General features: G+C 39.6%; 1 long non-coding RNA gene across 1 annotated transcript; it reads left to right on the plus strand.

Moving 5' to 3' along the window:
- The first annotated feature begins 6,290 nt into the window (after positions 1-6,290).
- LOC148030907 (uncharacterized) lies at positions 6,291-7,176 on the plus strand. The gene is made up of 3 exons (XR_015691962.1): positions 6,291-6,420; positions 6,804-6,872; positions 6,960-7,176. It is a non-coding gene; the product is annotated as an uncharacterized LOC148030907 (long non-coding RNA).
- The last annotated feature ends 222 nt before the right edge of the window (positions 7,177-7,398 follow it).

The following is a 7,398-nucleotide window of genomic DNA, read 5'->3' on the forward strand; positions in this document are numbered from 1 at the left end:
ATTAGATATTTGCTTGGAAGCAAAAGACCAATTAGTAAATTGGAATAACATATTTATTGCTAACAGAACTTAAGGTATTGGATAAGTTGGGTAAGTAGGGTACGGCCCTAGCCCAAGGATATAGGGTTAACAAACAAACCCTTGGGGATATTGCCAAGTCGCAATTGATCCTGGATTGAGTGCTGGATGCATTCGGAGAGAAAGATTCACTCCTTAGCAATTGGCCAAATAAACGACCACTGGAATTGATTGTGCTTGTAACAGTTTAGAAAGCACTGTTTGCATTGTTTGCTCAAGGAACTAAAGGATGAAAAGATATCTAATGCTTCAGGTTGAAGGCCTGAAGGGAGAGGCAGCTTCAGTTACCCCTGACTGCCTGCATGACCCTAACCAAGGGGGTTGTTGACCGCACCGGGAACGTGGACCGAACCCGCCACGAGAGGTATCTCTGTTGAGTTCTACTTGGAGCAGGAGGACGCTTGGGTGCCAGGGGGGGCTCTGGTCGTAAATCCCTCGCCTTCCGGGTCCTACACAAGAGGCTAACGTGACTCGGGATTGGATCTTGAGGCCCGCATACTAGTTTACGGGTGGAAGCTTGGAATAGTGATCCTTATGGATTACTGGATAGCCTTCGGGCGGATTATGGACAAGCCTATGGGCGGAACTCCTTGTATTCAAAGAATAAATGATGAAATGTTAAAAAAAGAACTTGCTTGATATTGTTTTTCTATGTCACGTGATAAGATTACGTGAAGGAACTAGTGCTTAACAGGATTAATTAAAGAAGCTGATTGTTATATGTCAAATTAATGTGTTAGATAATTACATAACTAAAACAAACCGAGGAAAGTGCGGAGGATGGGCCATGGGTCCGTCCTACGGTTGGGTGGTCCCGGTTAGTCGGGAACTTTTCTCAAAAATCTCAAAGAACAGCGGGATGATCATCAAAATGAATAACGAGAGCGATGACCTAGAGTTATGTCTTACCCGATTTAAGTTGTTTTAGGGGAACAAAATGGGACTATGCCTTATGGCAGAGAGGTTGAGCCTTGCATCCCTCTCATTTTCCATTCTCCTTGAACCAAGTGCAGCATGAATCCGCTTCGGACCTGGCGTTTCTGCGTAAAGTAGTTCGCTCGGGTCTGACGCTCGTTGATGCTAGCTAATGACCAATCAGGAAAACCCTAATTCCGGTCGATCCTAAGTGGGAACGACCAGGAAACTTCCGCTACGTGGCAGACGCGGGAAGACCTAGATTGCAAAACCCGTAACATTCCATGGGAGAGCTGGGTGGAGTTTTTCTAGACATCCTTTCCGATGGACTGCTAAGACGTGTCCTGGACGATACTAGTGGACACGTTACATAAGAAGCATGGTAGACGTAACTTTTCCAAAATTCCCAATATCAATGCTCCGCATGTGAAATCTATCACTTCTTCCAATTGCGTGATCTACTATCCTCTTTTGACAATTTCCTTAAATTGTACTCAATTTTCCAAGATCTTGCATTCATAGTTACTTCCAATTATCTTTGTCTCATAGTCAATCTTTTACAATAGCCACTGACTCCCTATGAGGATAGCCTTTCACTTTTGTTTTTTGACATCAACATAGGGATTGACCACATTTCCATGGCAAGACTTCTTCTTTGAGCTATCATGTCTCTATCTTAATGTATAACATTTGCTTGAGGATATGGTGGACAACAGATTTTCCCAATGTACACACCCTTTGTACCCAGAATCACCAATTGATCCATGTACCTTTCTTAAGAAATATCTTTTGAGAAAAGAGTGTCTTTCATTTACCTTGCTACCACTCCCTATGAAGTGAATCACTTCTACATTCACATGAAAAAAGGAGTTTTAAACAAAAAATAAGAAAAAAAATAAAAAGAGAGAGAAAAGAAAAGAAAAGAGAGCAAAAGCTCCATGATTAGCTAGATGCAGCCACCTTTCATTGAGAACATGGGCGTCCTCAAGTTTGATGCATCCCCAATAGCTTCGATTGGCTGCTCTATCTCTAATCCCCTAGCCCTTCCCTCACTACACAATCTCAGGGCACCTCAAGGGTAGGACATCTTGGGCTTCCTTAGATGACCTAACACCTTGAGTTTTACACTGCACCATAATAGTTTACCAACTGGATCCTCAAGTATGGGACAACAATTCAGGCTTACTTGGAGTTTGACCCATCTCCTAGTTGCACTTCTGCGCGTGCAAATCACTACACATGTAAGCTAGACATACCCCTTAGGGATTCAAGTTGGATTGCATGATTTTTTGTGAAGGACTACTTGAAGAACTCAAGAACCATCAATATCTGTGGACTCTACATCCTCACCATTCCATGATTTCTTCTTCAATAGAACCATTCTTGATCATTCATGCTATCATCATTTTCCTCCCTGGAGCTACATCTTCTGGACATCATCTACAACATTAGCAAGGGCATCATTTTTTTAGCACCAGTTATTTACCATATCATTCTTTATTGGCACTTTCTTCTTCATTAGCAACATCCATTTCTTGACCATTAGGACTCCTACTTCTTCATCATGACTATTTCCAACATTCCACATCTTTGATGCAAGCTACAAAATTCTACCTTTGATGTGTGTGCCATGGGACTGGCACTCGTCTAGGGGAACAATAATGTTAACTGTATTTTGAGAAGACTGTAAAAGAGGAAGTTTCGACTTATATTTTTTGTGGATTTTATTTTTGTGGAGTTTCAATGTATTATTTAATGGCACTTAGATTATATTTATACTTCATAGACATCATCAGATTATCATGGATGTATTATTTTGTGAGATTCGGGCTCAGTCCTCTGTGCACATTGTATTCATCACACCCATAGCTGTATTTGTCACACTCGCAAGTGATGCATGGGTTTCACACATGTATTTGTGATTAGAATAGCATATAATTGGCCTAATTAGGGTAAGGTACAATCATGTAATGATGATTGACTAGCCTAGAGCCTACTAAATGGGTAGGATGCCCAAAAGAGGGTACAAACCCTAATTCACAGTTGTGGAAACTGTAAATGCAAAAGGGGCACAAACCCTCATCCTAACTCTAATTTGTCTATATAAGGGTGGGAGGTCTTTATTATATGAACCCTTTTGGAAAATTCATGTTTTGGAAGCTCTATCAATGTGACTACTCAAGCTCCCTATTCAATCTTTCTAGTCTATCATCTTGCTTCCATTGTCTTCAGAGTGCTTGAGAGGGAGGGAGTGAGAGGTGTGGTGAATCTCTTCACCATCATCTTAATTTTCTTGTCTTCTCTACTAGCTCTTTGACTTGTTGGTGTGCTTGGTTGGGATGCAAAGAAGTGACAACATTGGATCATGTTGATCGTGGTCGTGGAACTATCTTCGAGTCTTCAAGACATCAAATGCGAGGTAAGTTAGGTGAGTTCATTACAACTTGAGCTAGTCTTGTGTTCTTGCTTTCTTGGGTTGGAGAGGAGGATGCTTGGCTAGCTAGAGTGGAGTGTTAAGAGACAAGGTGAGAGATCATTGCCAAAGATTGTAGCCTCTAAAACAATAGAAGTTTGTTTGAAATCTCGATTGTTAGTGTGTTAGGCTCAACAAAGGCTTAGTCAATAAACACATACTCTATCATGAGCTCATTAGAAGTTATAGGTCACATGGGAAGATTGTGTTGATATGGATCACACTTCAACAAGTGGTATGTTATGGCATCACTCTCACTCTTGATCAACATGGAAGAAACTTGAGTTAGCTTAGGATGGGTTGCTCTTCATTCCCATTCTAGATAAAGATTTACATCTCAAGGCACAATCCTTTCATACCATATTCACAAACATAAGGGCAAGTGTTTATGTAATAAAAATGTCAAAAAGGCGTATGGTGTGCCTCATAAAATCAATAATATTGTAAATAATAATTTGAATGATATTGGTTTGAGATGGATCGTTAGGTCATTGTTAAATTATAAAAGGTTCATAATGAGGGACCTAAAATACAAGCTAGCAGGTACTAAAGTAAAATAATCATAGTTAGCTATGTGAAAATTTTTACTAAGGCCATTCACATAGCATTAGAGAAACCAAACACTCCCTTGCCTATTGGGATAATCCATAAGAGCCTTGAAAGAAAACTAACAAGTCCAAAGCACTAAGAGTAGCTTGAACAAGAAAAGATTCCAACTCCAACAAAAAAAGCCCTATAATACTTGCTAATGATAAAGAAGAAGAAAGAATAAGAAGCCGAGAGAATCAAGGTTCTCATCAAAAGAATAAAACCAAAGGATAAGATATATGCTAAATAATAGAAAAAAAGAAGAAGAGAAGGAGAGAGGATATTGACCAAGGAGAATGAATAAGAAAAAACATTTATCAGAGAGACATGAAGCACTGGATAGAAGGGTAAGAAAGATTAAAGTCCATAGAGCAACACCAAAAGTGATCTTAGAAGGAAGTTGAGTGTCAAAATGGAATCAAGCAATCAAAAAAAGACTTCGAAGCAAGAGAACATGCTCGTGCCAAAACACACAAATATAGAATCGTAGCCTAAGGTTGTCTTATGAGCAGGACATGGGAAGGAAAAGAGAGAATTTAGAGCAAGAGATTCAAGAGATTGTCAAGAGGACAATCTCAAAAACTCTAGATATGGCAAACAAAAGTAGTGGAAAACACCCTAGTTCCTCCATTGTTTACACAAATTGATTTCATGTAGTGATTGCAATCATGCAAAAGTTGAAGAGGACAATGACCCAACTTAGGGGGAAGGCAATAGAAGAAATAATAGTCACATTTTTTGCCAAATGGCTCAAGACCACTTACTCATCCAATCACCCCATCACAGTAAGTCACACCTTTGGAAGTATATGTACCCTTGAGAACACTTGTGATGAACTAAAGTAAGAAAAAGCTAGGGTATATGAGGAGCTTAAAGAGCTACAACTCTAGTTAGATGAAGAAAAGATTATCCATCGTGAGTATGTACAAGCTACTATATTTTTTAAAGCTCTTTGAAATCCAAAAGAAAATGGAAGTACTAAGTGTTAGAATAGAAGAGATAAACAAGACACATTGAAGAAGAAACGAACCAAGTGACTAAGCTTAGTATACTCCTAGGGCAAGAAAGGGCAAGTCCAAGATGTTGAGTAAAGAATTAGAAAATATCCACTAGACATAAGAACAACCAAAGGTGGCCTTCATAGTGCTATCAATTAGTATTAGGAGCACATTAATTGATGTGCATCCATCCATTGTATTGTTTGTATTTTCTCAAATATGAGTGAACATGGATGGGATGTTCTAGTGCTAAATCAACAATGAAATTAGCTTTACGCTAGATATTGCAATTATTTTTGAGTAATCATGTTTTATTTCTTGGAAATGGCCAAAAATATTTGAATATTGGAAATGTCTCAAAGATTTAGTACTCAAGGACCTATGAAGAAGGGATTTTAATAGTTTCCATTTGTTGAATGCCTATGCACATTGAAAGAAATGTGTAACTTTGTGTATCCTTTGATTATTATAATCATTTTGTCTTACACATTGACCCAATAGTCGAATTTGTAAAGAAAAACTTGTTCATCAAAGTTCTTTTATTCTTCAATGCAAGCATGCAAGTGTGAGCCTTTTATTAAAATAGCTCAATGACTTTCATGCTAAAATTAGATAAGGAAAAGGCACATGTTTTGAACAATTCTTCCACTTGATTTGTTGTATTAGTTGAAACAAAGTGTTATACGAAGGTCTTAACATATGCGGAATCTTTTGTGATTGCGTTGCCTTTTTTTCCTTACCATGTTTTTCAAGATGTTAGAGGGTTTTCCCATCATGGTTTGAAATGGTCAATCAAAATTACCCACTCTGGTCCTACAATTTTAGGTAGGCATTTCCTTGAATTTGAATTAAGAGTGATTGGCTTGGTCATCAACCTACGAACAGTCATGCTTTGAGTCTTGGGAAAAAGTAAACACATGACAACTTAAAAGTCTCTTTAGATGCATGGCTTTTGTATTTTTAAACATTCCCTTCCAAATACTTGATGGGAGGGTAATAAAACAAGGAAAATGCTATAATGTTTTGTATTTTTCGCACATATTGGAAGAAAGGGATCTTAAGGGGTGCCCTCAAAGATTAAGGGTTGCTTAACTTTTCATTTGGAAGGCCTTAATGTAGGTCGTTTTTCATTTTTAAAAGAAATTGGAACACATAAAACCATGTGTTAGAAATTCTCTCTCAAAAGGTTTTATCGCCCTTTTGAAGGGCGTTGCAACTTACAAAATCTACATGTGCAAACAAGATATCGGGCTCGTGAGTCTGAATGAAGAGGAACATCTATTTGTACGACGCTCGAGAGCAAAACTTTCAAAGAGAAGGGAGACTTTGGCTTTTGTCTATCGTGGATAGACAGTATTTTATGATAAGGTGTGGACGTCAGAGGTGCGGCACGGGGCGCGCACAGAGAGAGAGAGAGAGAGAGAAAGAGAGAGGACGACTCCCGACGCTGAAGCTGGCATGCCGGGAGCAGCTACCGCAACAGGCCCTGTACAAGCTGGCGGAGGAGAAGCATGGCCCGCTCTCATGCGCCAGCTTGTACAGTGCCTGGTGTGGCAGCCGGTCGATCTCATGCAGACCACGGTTTCATCGTCGCGTGAGTCTCAACGTTGGCATACACCAGCGCAGTAGGTTATAGCGCTCATCAATGAACTCATCTTTGCTTTTATTTCTTATCAGAGCCAGACACCATTATTAAAAGAATCCTTACCTTTCGTCAGTGATAAGATAAATCGTTACGCATTGGACTGCAGGAGGAGCTACTCTGTCGATCAGTTGTTAGAAAGATCAGCTCTGGTTGAAAGGACGGATATAATGTCTTTGTAATGGACTACTCTTAGCAAGCCTTTTAATTTATGTGTGTGTGTTCCAAATTACTGGTCAGATTGATCAAGCTGATTGTTGTGCAGCTTGAAAAGCTTCGAGATTTGTTCAGCGGGCTCGCATGATTGAAATGAGCTTCATGCTGCGGACTACCTTCTAGAGGACCCTGCTCGCAGGAATTTGGAGTGTAAAATGAAAAACCTACGTGGGCTGGGTCTGAGAAGCATCCCATATAACGTTCGCCACAAGCAATTCATCCAGCTTTCTTTTATAGAAGAAGACTGTTTCTATCAAGACCTGTTATTGTTTGCACCTGCCTAATTGACTTGGTTTCTGGCATTCGAAGTTGGGGTTTTTGGGTTTGGTAACTCTGCTCATGAAATCTGGTTCGTGTTTATGGTGGCTCGAATTCGGGCCGCACCCTTCATGTTTTTGAGTAGTTGCTTGCAGTACTGTAGGAGCGTAATCTTGTGATCGCTGTTGTAGAGCTCCAATTAGTAATGTTAATGTTAAAAGCAGCATGGC

Source organism: Lygodium microphyllum, chromosome 9 (genome assembly GCF_053477565.2).
Source record: "Lygodium microphyllum isolate KBCC chromosome 9, Lygodium_microphyllum_v1.1.10, whole genome shotgun sequence".
NCBI classification, from domain to species: Eukaryota; Viridiplantae; Streptophyta; class Polypodiopsida; order Schizaeales; family Lygodiaceae; genus Lygodium; species Lygodium microphyllum.